Source organism: Phocoena phocoena, chromosome 3 (assembly GCF_963924675.1).
Source record: "Phocoena phocoena chromosome 3, mPhoPho1.1, whole genome shotgun sequence".
In the NCBI taxonomy this organism is placed as follows: domain Eukaryota; kingdom Metazoa; phylum Chordata; class Mammalia; order Artiodactyla; family Phocoenidae; genus Phocoena; species Phocoena phocoena.
This window is the reverse complement of record NC_089221.1, coordinates 43,714,195-43,730,991: the sequence shown is the minus strand read 5'-3', so window position 1 is coordinate 43,730,991 and position 16,797 is coordinate 43,714,195. Positions and strand designations below refer to the sequence as shown.

Genomic DNA, 16,797 nt, shown 5'->3' with positions numbered 1-16,797 from the left:
GGAGCCACATAGCTGGGAGCATCCCTCTCTCTTCTTACATTACCTCCCTTTCAAATACATCTTCTGACTCTACGTGGGTATAACCTTCAAGTCAGCAGCAGGCTGAAGCTATTCATCAAGACTGGCTCTAAAAATGAGTTGTTTGGGAAAAGCATTGATGCTAAAAACAATTATTGCTGTGCTTCACCTTTCTATACCCCCATCCTATCATCTAGACTCATTAGCACAAGATATGTACCTGTGTTACACACACACACACACACACACACACACACACACACACACACACACAGAGTCCAATTTTATATGAAGATATATATTTCCTTGTATTTATATCTGTATCTGCAATCCCAGGCCAAGTGAGTGCTCTACCCTCTGAAGAAGCCCTCTGGCTGTTAAGTCTAATTTGATATGATAAGATTGGAGGTTGTGGGGAGAAATTATAGAAAACTCCTTGTGACACTTGTCAAGTCAGAGAAAAGCCCCCTGAGGAAGTGGTGGGGAGGAATAGCAGAAGCAGGTACTTTTAAGTGGAAGAAAACTGGGTCACAATCCGAGCCCTCCACTGACCATCTGAATGGCTGTGGGCCTCTCTGAGCTTTAGTACCCTCACCTTTTAAATGGGCACTGCAATCTCTACTTAACACTTTGTTGGGAGAATTAAATAAAATAACCATTGTGTGGTAGCTATGATCATTATTATAATGATGACTATTTCATGCCTGGTGACCAAGCATGGGGCAGTAGGTCACTCTTGTCGTGCACCTATTCTTTTCCATTTCCCCTATAAAACTCTGGAAAGCACTAACAGTGCAGATTTGCTCCTAGTTCCCATGGCAAGTACCCAGTTTTCCTTTGGGGGAGCATAGTTGTCTGTCAGAATCTGGTACAGGATGATACCTGAGGTAAACTGGATGGGAAGGTAGGATTTCCTAGTGATTCAAAACCATTCACTGTTTGTGCTACCAGAGAGCATTTTTCCTATCCCATCCTCCTTCTTCCCGGATCTTCCACTAAATGGCCTGCTAGGTAAAGTACAGCTCTGTGGGCAAGAAACAAGTGGACTTGCAGTAGGGACTAAATTTGAGGCACCATCTGCATGCCCCCCAGCCCAGGCCCAACAGTCTCCTTGGTGATGGGAGAGAGGGTCCAACAGAATACATACCCATGGCAAAGAAAGGAAAGAGGCTGCTGGCATGGACACAGAGACCCTCGTGGAGATGGCAGACCTTACCAGAGTGTGCCTTCCTGCCAACCTCCAACACTCCTTTAGGGAATCCTAATTCAGTATCTGCTAAGCGGCCCGAGGACATCTGGTCAGAAGACGCACAGTAAGTTCTCCCGTGGTTCATCTGCACCAGCCATATGTAGCTACCAGGGACCAACACAAGCCAGTTCTCTTGGCTACTGGCAGGGTTTACACCAGGGACCAGAGGACACATGTGGACACAGACAGCTCTGCTGACTGCAAGTCCACATAGGATCAATGTGCCTTCTGTTCCCACTATGTGAGACGGATGGGAAGCTCCACATTTCTAGGTGGGAGACGCTAGGCTGTTTTTCAATGAGATAGTAATGTTGGACGCCCACCTCCTGTCCCTTCCACACTGCTGTTCTTTGAATTGAAACAAGGAAGACTCTCAAGAGCAAGACCAAGAATAAGTGCTCCAGATGCATCCTTAAGGCCATATGCAAAAACCCCTGAAAATAAACTTTAGTCTTATTCCACATTAGGACATAAAAAATACAAGACGGAAGTGCTGCTCTGAGGACAAACATCCCCAAAGTCGAATAGGGAATGCAAGCCCGTAAGAGAAGGCACAAAACGCCTCAACGTGTGGAAACTTTGCTCTAAATTATAGCAAGGTATGCTAGACGTAGAATAGTTTCATTAGTTCTTCTAAGAACTAAAAGCAGAAACAATCAGGCACATCAAACTGAGGGTCATTCTACCCAACAATTGGCCTAGACACGTAAAAATTTCAACATCATGAAAGACAAAAGCAGCTGAGGAGTATTCTAGATTAAAAGAAACTAAAGAGACATGGCTACTAAATACAACATTTGATTCTGTATTCACTCCTAGATTTTTGAAAAGAAAGCTACAAAGGGCATTATTAGGACAAGTGAGGAAATTTGAATACAGAAAGAATAATAAGTAATAGTATTGTGTTAGTGTTAAGTATCTCGGTGTGATATTTATAATGTGACTTTGTAGGAGAATGTCCTTGTTCTTAGGGGAAATGGGTTGAAATATTTAAGCGTAAAATGTCACTAACTTTCAAATGGTTCAGCAAAGTACTAACAATGGTAACCCACCCTCAACCCTAAACACACATGCTCACGCATGCAAAAGAGACAGAGAGAGAGAAAGGAATTCGAGATTAAAAGATACTTGCGAGACATAAACAAACGCAATGCCTGGGCCACATATGAATTCTATATGTAACAAACCAACTATAAAAAGGGTATTTTTGAGACTATTTGGGATTGAACATGAATTAAATATTAGATAATATCAAGGAATTGTCAATCCCTTTGAGTGTGATAATAGTGTATTGTGGTTATGTAAAGAAAGCCTTTATTGTTAAAGAAAGTAAACCTATCACATTTTACAAGCAAAATGATTTGTTGTCTGGGATTTGCTCTAACATAGTCCAGAAAAGAAAAATAAATACAGATAAGTGAGATGAAACAAAAATGACAGAATGTGGGTAATTGTTGAAGCTGGGTAATGGATACATGGAAGTTCTTTACACTATTAGCATCTCAACTTTATGTCCAAAAATCTTCATAATAAAATGTTGTTTAAAAAACCAAAATACATGCAGTAGGGTGCTACAGAAGGAAATCATTCTTTTTAAAAGACAGGGATAACTCATTTACATAGATTTGTAAATTGTAGCCATTATATCTTACCTTTAGGAGTTTGAGTTTGGGCCTATATGGTGTGTGTGCGTTCACACACACACACACACACACACACACACACACACACACACTCTCTTTGAAAAAATACCCCAAGACACTACACTATTGCCCACATCCCAGCCCCAGAGGTGATGCAATGATAAGTAGTCACTTCCCTTTTGACAGTTGATTATTCCGTAGATCAACATCAGCCTTCCAAGTTCAATATTTTCTTAAATTCACTTTGCGTTAGAATCCCTCTCTCTCCCTCATTCCCATTCCTTCCATCTTACTCCGCAAGACAAAATATATGAATATCACTCACCAAAGGGGTCCAGCACACATATTTTTCACTCCTGTTTGGTTAAGGCAGGATTGCAGCACAGGGATAAGTTATGGACAGTCTCACAGTGAGTCTGTGGCTGGGCTGAGACTAGGACCTTGAACCCTAGACCTCTGCTCTAACCATGTCCTCTCTTGACCATCCATAATGAAGGTGGCTCTAAGTCTCTATAATAACCAATCTGCCTAAAACAGGAATTATGTGGGGAGCAAAACATTTAAAGCCAATTGGATCCATTCATACCCAAAGAATGTCAATTTAAGGGCTGTTACCCCAAGTTGTTGGCTTTTTGAATGGTCTCCCACCATGGGCTCAGGGAAAGGCAGTGGACGGGGGGGACACTGTACAGTCCACTCCATACAGAATCTCGCATGTTGTTATCCCCTTTCCCATCTTGGAACATTTCTTTATGTTCTAGAGTCATAAGCCCTTAAACTTTTGTCAAGGCAGTTTTATGACCATAAGACTGAGACAAAGGTGGAAGTCTAAGAATACCTTATAGGCAAAGGAAGCTTCCCAAAGAAGGAATGGGACTGAGTCCAAATCCCTCACAGAAATCTGGCAACTTCATGCATTCTCTTCCATTTGCAAGGTGGGGCTTTGAACAGTTCTCCTACCAAGTCAGCTTCCCTGGGGGGCTCTTTGGGAAGGAAGTGGAACCAGAGCCGACATGGTACAAAAATGGGGAGTGGAAGAGTCCAGCATCTTGCAATGAACACCTCCTCATAGGGTTTGTGAGGATTCGATGGGGATGCCCTGAAAGTGTATTGATGTGGATTCCACATAACTAACATTCAGTGTCATTATTATTATTGCTTCCATATCTTAGACATGACTCTTTGCTTCCACAATAGAAAATATCCATCCAGTCTGCCCCCATTTTGCCATCCCTCATTTTGGAACAGTTTTTTGACTTCTAAAATACTGCTAGTATAGGGAGTGTTCTCGCCTGTACCTGTCGAGAAACCCAGAGGTTTTGGAGTGTTTTGTTTTTTTTGTTTTTAATATTTATTCATTTGGCTGCACTGGGTCTTAGTTGCAGCACACGGGATCTTAGTTGCAGCATGCGGGATCTTCAGTTGCAGCATGCAGAATCTTTAGTTGCGGCATGTGGGATCTAGTTCCAGGCAAGTCTTTTTTTTTTTTTTTTTTTTTGAGAAACCCAGAGTTTTTATTTTTAATTTTCCCAAGTGGGAAAAGACAAGCAGTGAAATGCATTTCTCTTTTGAACTTTTTTCTTCTTTCTTCTAGTCAAGAAGCATTTACTGACTGGTGCCAGGCCTAGAGTGTAGTTGCTCAGTCGGATACAAGTGCCTTAAAGTGACAGACATGTAAACAGTTGAATTACAGTGCAGCTAGGCTTACCAGACTCAGCAAATAAAAATCAGGATGCTCAGTTAAATTTGAAATTCAGGTGTATAACCAATAATGCTTGGTATAAATATGTTCCCAATATTGCATGGGACCTACAAATAACTAAAATTAGTCATTATTTATCTGACGTTCCAAAGTGACTGGGCATCCTATATTGTATCTGGCAATCCTATTTTACACAACAGAATAGCTGCTATCAATGAATATAAACAGAAAGGACTGTGGGAGCACAAAAGCCTGAACAAACAATACCTGTGCGCTTCACAGAGGAGGCAACATAAATGAGGCCTTAAGATAAGAAAAAATGTCTTCCAGGTAAAGAGACCAGGAAGGACCTGCATCAACCAGTGGCCTGAAGGATAAACCAGGTCACAATGTTTGGGAAATTGTGAGAAGTGTAGGATAGCTAGAGCATAGATATCCATATGGATAAGTGGATAAGGTCAGCTAAGGAGACTGGATGTTATACAAAAGGCCATGGCGGGGCCCTCAGAAGATCTTATGCCTAGAAGTGGCAGGGTCAGACTTTTTTAGTGTGAAAGAAAGTGAACCATAGGAAGAGGTTAAAATGAGCAGTGAAGAGGCTGTTTTAGTCATTCAAGGAAAGTTCCTGATAAGGATGGAAACTAAGCCGGTGGCTCTGGAGATAAGAGAAGGTAAATTGGAGAGATGATTACTCAGTTAGGTTTGTCACAATCTGTTGATGGAAAAGGCAGTTGGCCATGACAAGCATACCTCTGCAGTGTGTAGCTTGGGAGTTTGGGAGAATAATGATGCTGTATGTAGCTATAAACAATATGATGTATTGATAGAAGTTAACTCCGGTCTAATAATTCAGCAGCAGTTAATTAACATTAGGAATCTACCCCTGAAGGGTAGTTAGTTAGCAGTTGGGAATTCCAGTCAGGAATCAATACCTTTCAGAAGTGGTTACTTAGCACTTGAGTGTGTCTAAATCTATCCCAGCGGGTTTGTTACTTAGCTTAAGGGATAGGTGATAAGTTAGGAGTAAGAATCTGGCAAGCCCAGCTTCAGCTTCAGATCTCCGTCCTGAATCTTTTAACTTCATGAAGAATCTGATCTTCTAAAGCTGGCCCATTCTGCCTTTTAAATATCTTTGCATTTGTTTTTCATGCCTTTGAATAAATATTAATACATCTGCCAAAATTTGATCTAAGACTCACTTTCATATAACATACTTTCATTTTACTATACCATTCATTTTAACATGCTCTCTGGTAGTGAGGTTGTGAATAAGGTATCTTACAATGTTCCCCACATCTACCACTTGCCACTGGATGCTATTATAGTATTAATGTATATCAAAAGAACATTAGAGGGGGCTTCCCTAGTGGCTCAGTGGTTGAAAGTCCGCCTGCCGATGCAGGGGGCACGGGTTCGTGCCCCGGTCCGGGAAGATCCCACATGCCGTGGAGCGGCTGGGCCCGTGAGCCATGGCCGCTGAGCCTGCGCGTCCAGAGCCTGTGCTTGGCAACGGAAGAGGCCACAGCAGTGAGAGGCCCATGTACCACAAAAAAAAAAAAAGAACATTAGAGGAACTTCCCTGGTGGTCCAGTGGTTAAGACTCCCTGCTCCCAATGCAGGGGGCCCAGGTTCAATCCCTGGTTAGGGAACTAGATCCCACATGCCGCAACTAAAGGCCCCACATGCCACAACTAAGACATGGCGCAGCCAAATAAATACATAAATTTTTTTTTAAAAAAGAATATTAGATGGTTGCTAGATGACCAAATTGGCTTAAATCCATTCAAAATAGATGCTACTAGAAATTGACTCTAAGTAGAAGTGATGAGGAGTTTCCTTTAAAAACCATGGAACTCAACTTGTACCCCTGCCTTGCGGGTTTTAGACTCATCCAGAACAGACCTTACTCCACACCTCCTGTGGGGATGCCCCTTATTCAGCCCTCAGGGAGCCAGATTTAATCAATGAAGTTCAGCTGAAGAAACATGATCACACATGATTTTCTCAAAAGACTTAAAAAATAAAATAAAATCTATCCAAGCATCCCATCACAAATGTGGGCTCCAAATAGAAGATTTTATTGTAAACCTTCCAGACGTTCAGACTCCACTGTTATTTTTGAAAAGGCATTCCAATAACAGATGCCCCTTCAATTGGGGCATGGTTTGATAGAAAGCAGCAGGCACCATTTAAAAGAAAAAAAATAGCTCTCTTGAGGCACGTCAAAACATATTAGCTGTGATGCCGAAATTATTTCCTGTTGGGTTTAATAAAGTTAACAAGATAAGTAAATATGAAAAACAGCGTTAGGAAGCAGGGAATAATTTCCTCCCAAACACGGAGCTCTTTCAGACATTGATTACAATAGATATGGACTTCCATTTGTCTATTTTTATTTACCACAATGCCCTCATTCCATTTCTTTTTCTCAAAATGTCCTTCAAGATATTTTTTTTGCAAAGGAAATAGAACTTTTATTAAATATAGGCAAGTACCCATTTATAGCAAGGAATTAAGAAATTAAAAGAAATCTCTGACTATAAGTCTCTGATTGAATAGTTGTTGTTTGTATAATTAAAAATCACAGTATCCTAAAAGTGCTTTACTTCTTAGAAAACATTTCCTTAAATTGGTACCAAAAGAAGCCAAATGAAAAAAATAATCAGTAATGGCAAGGGCAAAGAGTAATTAAAATCCTCCAAACAGTAGTTAAAATGATATACATAAAGTAAGATTAGGGTTACTGACTAGCTTTATATTTAAATCATTCTTGGATACGCCCCTTTTCAAATGTTTTCTTTTCCATTAGAACTTGTTGGTACGAAAAGCAGATCCCCAAGTACTTTATGTTGGGATTTTACAATTACTCTTTTTTTTTTAACATCTTTACTGGAGTATAATTGCTTTACAATGGTGTGTTAGTTTCTGCTGTAAAACAAAGTGAATCAGCTATACATATACATATATCCCCATTTCTCCTCCCTCTTGCGTCTCCCTCCCTCCCACCCTCCCTGTCCCACCCCTCTAGGTGGTCACAAAGCACTGAGCTGATCTCCCTGTGCTATGCAGCTGCTTCCCACTAGCTATCTGTTTTACATTTGGTAGTGTATATATGTCCATGCCACTCTCTCACTTCGTCCCAGCTTACCCTTCCCCCTCCCCGTGTCCTATATTTTTTGAGATGAGCTTATTTACCATATGATGACTTTTGAAATCTAGCTTTGAAATCTAGTTAGGAACCTGTAATTCAAGCATTTTGCTGTTTTTCATGTTCTATTTCCACATTAAATGTAGTACTGTCAATAAACTGGTAAACAGTCATTGAGGAGAAGGTTGAAGCTGTTATTTAAATGGTATTTAGAGACTGTATCTTTCACGTAACTACGTTTTCTTGGTCCCAATTATCATAAAGACATATCAAGACAGCAGCAAGTTAAAGAGATACAGTCCCTTCTCCCAGTAACTTCCAAACTGGAAATATGCTTCTCCAAAGACAGTTTTATTATTGTTTCCAATCATTATTCCCTTAGCTTATGCACAAAGGGCCTTAAAAGAAGGAACACAGGTCTTAAAATCATCAGGCACAAAGGGCCTTAGGAAGGCACACAGATCTTAAAATCATCAGCTGGTTTCTAGCCCCAACTCTTTCACTATTACTTAATCACTTTATTTCTCTAGTCCTAGTTTCATCATCTGAAAAATTGAAGGGTGGAATCCTTGATAATAAATATCATTCACTGAGCATTTAATAAATGCTAGACACTCTACTACTAAGAATTTTACATACGTCATCTAACTGATGCCAACAAGAACCTTTTTTTTTTTTTGGCGGTACGCGAGCCTCTCACTGCTGTGGCCTCTCCCGTTGCGGAGCCCAGGCTCCGGACGCGCAGGCTCAGCGGCCATGGCTCACGGGCCCAGCCGCTCTGCGGCATGTGGGATCCTCCTGGACCGGGGCACGAACCTGTGTCCCCTGCATCGGCAGGCGGACTCACAACCACTGCACCACCAGGGAAGCCCCAACAAGAACCTTTTAATGTATTATCTCTATTTTACCACTTTGGAACTGAGGCACAGACAAGTTAAGTAACTTTCTAAAGGTCACTCAGCAAGCAAGACACTAAGCCAGAATTCAAATCCAGATCCAACTCAAGTCCAAAGACCACACCTTCTCTTAGCCACAATGCCTCCCCCTGTGAGATACCACCTCTGGCTCCCTTCTAGATCAAACACCCCAAAATCCTATGATTCTTTTACTTGCGAGAAAGAGGAACTACCTTAAGTGACAAAGAGTATGATGGTCCAACAGACAGAAACATGAAACACAGCGGGAGAAAAAGGAAAAATATTGTATTCTGGTTTGCACATAATGAATTTGACGTGTTGGCAGGGATGTCCACCAGGGACTCGGAAATTTAGACTAGTGCAAGAGGCAAAACTCAGAGCTGAAGATAAAGAACTAAATTCCCTGCAAGAAGGTAATGGTTGAAACTATACAACTGAAAGAGAGCGCCAAAGGAGCAAGTATGGAAAGAGAAAGAGAAGAGAGTTAAGAGTAGATCCTTGGGATCAACCACAAGTGGGTGCAAGAGGAAAGGAGGAGCCATAGAAGGACACATAGGGGATAAGCTGGAGAACCTCAAAGGTGGTGTTTCCCAAGGCAAAGTTGAGAAGTTGTCTGAGGAGAGCCTACTGTGATTCTTCCTGAAGTCAAGAAAATTAAGAACAGATAAGAAGCATATGTGGAATCTAAAAAAATGATACAAGTGAACTTATTTACAAAACAGAAAGGCTCACAGACATAGAAAACAAACTATGGTTACCAAAGGAGGGGGAGGGATAAATTAGGAGTTTGGAAGAAAAAAAAAGAACAGATAAGAAGCCACTGAACTGGACCATTTGGTGATCCTCAAGGGGCAGGTGCAGTGTGCTGAGGATGGAAACCTAAACATGGAGGGTTACAAACTAAGACAGGGAAGAAGAGATCTGGAAGCAATAGGTGTGCAGGTTTCTTTTTCTAAGAATCTGCTGTATCTGTCAAGAAGAGTAATGGAGGGATAGAAGGGAAGGAGATGGCCACAAGGAGGAGGGGATAACTGAGGGGATAAGATCCTAGAGTGTTATGGGGAGGCCAGAGTCAAGGGCATAAAGTGGAGGCCCCATAAATATCAGCCTTCATTCATCTTGAATCATTGTAGCTCAGGCTGGGCTTTTGGGGCCCCACAGCCCATCAGGTTCTATTTCTGACCTCCATCAAGTATCACTTCTTTTTTATTTTTATTTATTTATTTTTTGTGGTACATGGGCGTCTCACTGCTGTGGCTCTCCCGTTGCGGAGCACAGGCTCCGGACACTCAGGCCCAGCGGCCATGGCTCACGGGCCCAGCCACTCCGCGGCATGTGGGATCCTCTAGGACCAGGGCACGAACCCGCGTCCCCTGCATCGGCAGGTGGACTCTCAACCACTGCGCCACCAGGGAAGCCCCTATTTCTTTTTATTTTTAATAAAATTAAACATATTTAAAGTATATAACATGATGGTTTGATATTTATATACATAGTGAAATGATTACTTTAACTTAAGCTAATTAATACAGTATCTCCTCACATAGTATGTGTGTGTGTGTGTGTGTGCGCGCGCGCGCGCGTGTGGTAAGAGGACCTGAAACCTACTGTCTTAACAAATTTCCAGTATGCAATACAGCATTATTAACTATAGTCAGCATGCTGTGCATTAGATCTCTAGACTTATTCATCCTTTGTAATTCCGACTTTATACTCTTTGACCACCATCTTCCCATTTCCCCCACCTCACTCACCTTGTAGCCACCTTTCCACTCTCTGCTTCTTTGTAATTGACTTTTATAGTTGCCACATTTAAGTGAGGTCATGCAGCTTTTATCTTTGCGTCTGGCTTATTTTACTTAGCATAATGTCTTTCAGTTTCATCCATGTTGTTGCCAATGGCAGGATCTCTTTTTTAAGGCTGAATAATATTCCATTGTGTATACACACTTGACCCCTGAACAATGCAGGGGGTTAGGGGCACCCATACCCCAAGCAGTCAAAAATCCACGTATAGCTTAAGAGTCAGCCGCCGTATCTGCGATTCCTCATTTGCAGATTCAACCAACTGCAAACCATCTAATGCTGTAATAACATATTTATTGAAAATATCTGCACCCCATATGAGTGGACCTGCACAATTCAAACCCATGTTGTCCAGGGGTCAAATGTAAATACCACAATTTCTCTATCCATTCATCACATCGATGGATGCTTAGGTTGTTTCCAAATCTTGGCTACTGTGAATAATGTTGCAATAAACATGGGAATGCAGACACCTCTTCGAGGAACTAATTTTATTTCCTTTGGATAGTATTATACCCAGAGGAGACATTGCTAGATCATATGGTCGTTCTATTTTTAGTTTGTTGAGGAACCACCACACTATTTTTCATAGTGGCTGCATGAATTTACATTTCCGCAAACAACAGACAAGGGTCCCCTTTTCTCCACAACCTCGCCAACACTTGTTATCTCTTGTCTTTTTTTTTTTTTTTTTTTTTTGCGGTACGCGGGCCTCTCACTGTTGTGGCCTCTCCTGTTGCGGAGCACAGGCTCCGGACGCGCAGGCTCAGCGGCCATGGCTCACGGGCCCAGCCGCTCCGTGGCATGTGGGATCTTCCCGGACCGGGGCACGAACCCGTGTCCCCTGCATCGGCAGGCGGACTCTCAACCACTGCGCCACCAGGGAAGCCCTCTTTTCTTTTTAAGAATAGCCATCCCAACAGGTATGAGGTGATATCTCACTGTGGTTTTGAATTACGTTTTTCTGATGATTAGTGACGTTGAACATCTGTTCCTATTTGGCCATTGTATGTGTTCTTTGGAAAGATGTCTATTCAGGTTCAACCACTACTTCTTTAGAGAATCATAAAATGCTATGAATTTTAGAATGAGAAATAACTTTAGATATCAAAACCCACCTCATTTTGCAGTTAAGGGAACAGGGGCCCAGAATGGTAAACCTGCCCAGAATCACGACACTAGTTATTGACAGAGCCAGGATAAACACTTAGCTACATTAACTCTGAGCCTGGACTTTTTTCTTTCATACCACAGCACTTCCAAGTATGTAAAACCTTTTCTCAGCTTTCTTTAAAAAAATTAATCCATTATGCTTTGTGATATGTATGGAGGAAGGAATGGCTATCTTGTATTTGTCTGACTTTGTGAGAGTAATATTTCCATTTTCCTCATATATGTGATGCTGAGCAAACCTCACCGTATTCTGCATCACTGTCATCTCCTTAAGGCCTTAAGCCACAAGTAGGAGGTTCATTCGAGTAATGACTGACTAAATTAATACAAGACTAGCTGGATCATTGGTCTTGCAACCCTGGATCTCCTGGAGGCCAGGAACTCACGGACCTTCAACCACCCACGCACCACCTAGAGCTCCTCATGACCTCTGACCCTCCCCACTCACATCCTCATCCAGCCCTACCTGCTCTTCCAGCTCATGGGGATCACGAGTCCCTCATTCTCTGTCTTTTCCTACCCATCAGGCTGCTCCAGTCTGAGCTCTTCTCATCTCTCATAGATGCCTCAGCCCCCTCGTGCTGCAGTTCTTCCACTGCACCTGCCCAGCAAAGCCCCGAAGCAGATCGGCAACACTGCAACCTGCCTGGGCCGCTCTTTGTACCCTGGCTGCTGAGGCCACTGCTGCATCATGGTCTCCAGCGTCGCTCTGCCCATCAGTTCTTCGATTTGTCCACCGCGAGCTCCCTCACTGTCTCCAAGCCTGCGGCTCAGCCTTCAGGAGCCTTCCTTCTCCTTCTTTAACGTTGCACCTGGCCCCTACTGCACCAAGAAAAAGCGAGGCAATCGGGAAGGATCTCCCGCCACTTCCTGCCTCCTTCACCCTAAATATACTCACATCCATGCTCATCCTTTATTTTCCCTTTTCCCTAGTTTGTAAGACTGAGATCTCCCTCTTCTTGTTCAGAGTCCAGTGTCTTCCCTAAACCACATTCTGTTTTTCCACCTCTCTCTTCCACCTCTACTTTCCCTCAGCATATACTTATGGGAGAGCTTCTCCAGTCCTGAAAGACCCACCTCTCAGCCAGATGCTCCTCTAGCTTCTGTCAAATCTCTTTTCTCGCCTTCTCACCCAAACTTCTCAAAACGGTGGCCTTTGTTTATTTTTCCTTCTTCCTCATTGAACATTCCTCAGACCACTGCAGTCTGCCTTCTGCCCTCCTCCCTGAACTGAATGCCCTCCTCTCCTAGGCCATGAATGACTTCCCGTCCGCCAACTTAATGGATACTTTCCCCTCCTTACTCCACCAACGCCTCTGCTTTGGCTACATTGATGATTACTCACTCCTTCTCAAAACTCCCTTGACTTCTGTGATTCTACACTGTCATGATTCTCTTCCTAACTTTAGTTCATTCATTCATTCATTTAGAAAAGGATTTATTTGACTCCTACTACGTAACAGGGGATTGCAGGAATCTAGTGATTAGGAAAACGGACTTCAGGTCTCTCCTCAAGGAGTGTACTGTCTAGTGGTAGAGATGATGAAAACAGGCAATATACAGTCAGTCCTCATGATTTATGCTCATTATGTTCTATAAAGCCATTGCAAACACTGAATTAGCAAATACTAAGCCATTGCTCCTAGAGGAAATTCAGGGTCAGTTTCCTGCAAGCCTCTGGTCACATTTTCACCAACTGATCAATACATAGTCTTGTTTTATGTGTGTTTCTGCTTAAAACAACTTAATATGTTTTTTTATGAATAATAAATTATATGCAGTATTTCTTTAGAATAAAACAGTAGCTGAGAAGAGTTTAAGGTTTTCCTGACCTTGGATAATATATTCCTCCCAAGTCAGAGTCTCTGTTCATTAAAAGCATTTCCTGAGCTGCTCCCTCATTGTGCCTCAGTATTCAGGACGAGTGGCCAGACACTGATGCTTTTATTAATTTCCTGGATGTGTTTTTTCTTTCTTTCTCTCTCTCTCACACACACACACACACATACACACACACTCACTCACACTTAGCATCTTTCAACTCAGGTCAAATTATCAGAGCTTGTGTCTCATTATCATCATATAAATCATCTTGACACACTTATTTCTGCCTCTCCAACTATAATTTATAGTGTGCTATGATTAAATTTGAACCTGACACATCAGATTTTCCTGAGAGTCAAGATGAAATTGCATCAGCCAGAGGTGGATGTGAAGATTACTGTGGAGTCAATGAGAGGTCGAAGTGTAGAAACAAGGGTGAGCTCCAGACTCGGACAGACCTGTGATAAGTTGTTTGTTTTCTTTTTCTTTTTTTGGCCATGCTGCACTCTTGCGGGATCTTAGTTCCCTGACCAGGGATTGAACCTGGGCCCCAGCAGTGACAGTGCAGAGTCCTAACCATTGGACTGCCAGGAAATTCCCAGACCTGGGGTAAATTATAACTGTAATTTGCTAACTGAGACCTCAGCTCAGGTACTCAACTTCTCTGAGCCTTAATTTGCTCATCCATAAAATAAGAGTAAAAGTATCTCAGAAAAATGCTGTGAGGACTAAGTATATATTGCACGTAAATTCCCTGGCACATCGTTGGGGCTCAATTGATGCTTTTTTACCCCCCTTTAAACCTGTTCAGTTTTCAATACCAACTCGGCCCGCTCAACCTGAGGTGATTTTCTGGGCCCACTAGAATACGATCTGGTGATAAGAGCATCTTACAGCACTGCAGAGAAGGAATCTTCATGGCTCAAATACAGAGTGAAAGACTTAGAAGAGCAGGCAGGATCTTAGGAAAGCAAGAGATGTGGAGAGGTGTGACAAGACCATCTTTAGCATCCTAGAAAGGGGCAGGAGAGGTGATGTTAAGACAGTGATGGAGAAAAGGGGGCTGGGAGGAAAAAAAGGAGTAGGCCTAGTGAGGCCATCAACCAAAATGGAGAAAGCAAATGGACTGTCACCACCTGAGTCACCGTCCCTCTGCGCCCAGGAAGAGCAAAGTGTCTCTCCTCAGCCCCTGCCCCCAGACTCAGCTCACAAGAAGGTTAATACTACAGGAGAAGGTCCAGGCAGTCATGGGTCCTCTGGCCCCAGGTAGAGAGGAAAGAGCTGCTCTGAGGTTTATTCCCATGGCTGGGCTGTTGAACCCCGAGGGTGGAGATGGGACAAAAGAGAGCATCTGAAGAAATGGAGATTCCACCTATCAAGCCTGGCTGTAATGCAGGTTTAAATTCCAACTGATTTGAATATAAGGACCCAGATATAAGTGAGAATGACATGCCTTCTCCATGAGAGCACTTGCACTTACTGTTACAGGGCACACAAATACTGCTTAGTGCAAATGTAGTCATTGTGAGGGCTCCTTACATGAGGTCAGCACTCTGCAGGGATCCCAGCCCATGGATTCAGAAACCCTGGTTCAGCATAAGGTGCAACTCCAAGACAGAGAAGGAAAATCCCACCCATCCATTATAGACCCCTCTTCCTCAGTTTTACAAAAGGGAGAATTGGGGTCATCATGCCAGCTCTTCTAAGGGAAAAAACCGTCTCCTCCGTCTTCCTCTGTGTCCCAGAATGGCAGAATCTGACCCTCATGATTACATTCTTGCCTCACTTGGTTTCATCTCTTTCATTCCCCACCCCCATTCCCCCTTGTGCCAAATTCCTCCTCCTGATGAGTCAGGGATTAAAAATGCTTGGCATCCTTGCTGAGTAAATAGTATTTGTCCACAGTGATACTGGCCAATGGCAAACTGCCTTTGCTCTGTGATAAGGAGATGTGAGCACAAAAGTTGACTGTTTAGGACTGACATGGCCAGGACAGGAGCAGGCCTCTGGTCCTATGTGGGCATCGAACTCATGTCCTTGGCCTTGCTTAGACTCTGCTCCACCTAGCTGGGCTGCTTGCATAAAAGGGAAGGAGAAAATGAAGGAGGCAGGAAGAGGGAGAGGAAAGGAGGGGAAATGAACGTGCTGGTTTCATGAATCTTCTACCCCTTGATCATACCTGTGCTGTTGGGTGATCATTCCCATTTTACAGATCTAGAGAAATCAGCTCACTTGCTAAGTTTGCAAGCAGCAGAGAAGCTAGAATTTGAACTCTCGTTTTTCTTGGTGGGAGCCTGTTGTCCTTTGTGCTGCATCAGGCCACTGACAGAAGTGAGCAGGCAATGGGCCCTGTTTCTGCCTGCCTCAGGGCCTCTGGGAGATCTGCCCTAGATGTAATGGGAGTTGCAATGGGCATCAGACAGCATTGGCCTCTTCCCTCTCGTCCTGGCGTCAAGCTGTCCCGGGGGTGGGGGGGGGGGGGGGGAAGGTCTGTTGCATTTTAGGTAGCGATGGAAGAAGCATTTCCCCTGGGGTGCTGGACAAAAAAGCCACCTGCTACGCCTGCAGATCCCACTGGGGTGGAGGTGGGGGAGGGAGGGCAGCCATGACAGGTTCTGACGATCCTGGGTGCCTGTGTTAGCTCAGGAAGCTGCAGTATCCTTTCTGCCATGCAGACTTTTTAAAAATTTCTCTTCTTTTCAGAGCTTCAGGAACTTCTCTGAATGCTTTTTGAGACTCAGAAACTCTCATGGTTCATTCCCTCCCAAAGATTCCATTTGTGTTTGAGCCCAACATTTTACACACAGGGCGGCCAAGTTTCAGAGAAGTAAAAGGACTTCCTCAAGCTCACGCAGCTGGTGAGTGACAGAACCAGGGCCATTATTTAGTCAGTCATTCAACAGATATTCCCCGAGGGCTGATTATCCACTAGGTACCATTCCAGGCCTGGATGCTAGGTGTTTCATTAGAAACATACCATGCTGCTCTCGCTGGCTCTTCCCTGCTCCCCTCTCCTGGATGTTTTCTATTCCCAGCCCCAGAGTCTAACCCCAAGACCACCAGGGCCACTCACCATGGCTTTCTTAAAGACAGACTCGGTGGCTTTGTGTGCTGCCTTTTCCTCCAAGACCCTAGAATGCACGTTACAGGCCTTGCTGATTTATAGCCTTGTTGCCTTTCAGAGAATTCCCTGGCCTGCGTTAAGTCAACAGATATGAGAAAAGGCTTGTTACAAGTTCTGTCCCAGGAGCCAGTTGTTCCTTGTGTTAGCAGGATGCTTTCTTTAACCCCCGCCCCTGAGGCCTGTAACAGCACAC

The 16,797-nt window shown here is 43.3% G+C and overlaps 1 non-coding gene across 1 annotated transcript; it reads left to right on the top strand.

Annotated features, from left to right (window-relative positions):
• The first annotated feature begins 6,188 nt into the window (after positions 1–6,188).
• TRNAW-CCA (transfer RNA tryptophan (anticodon CCA)) lies at positions 6,189–6,261 on the top strand. The gene has a single exon. It is a non-coding gene; the product is annotated as a tRNA-Trp (tRNA).
• The last annotated feature ends 10,536 nt before the right edge of the window (positions 6,262–16,797 follow it).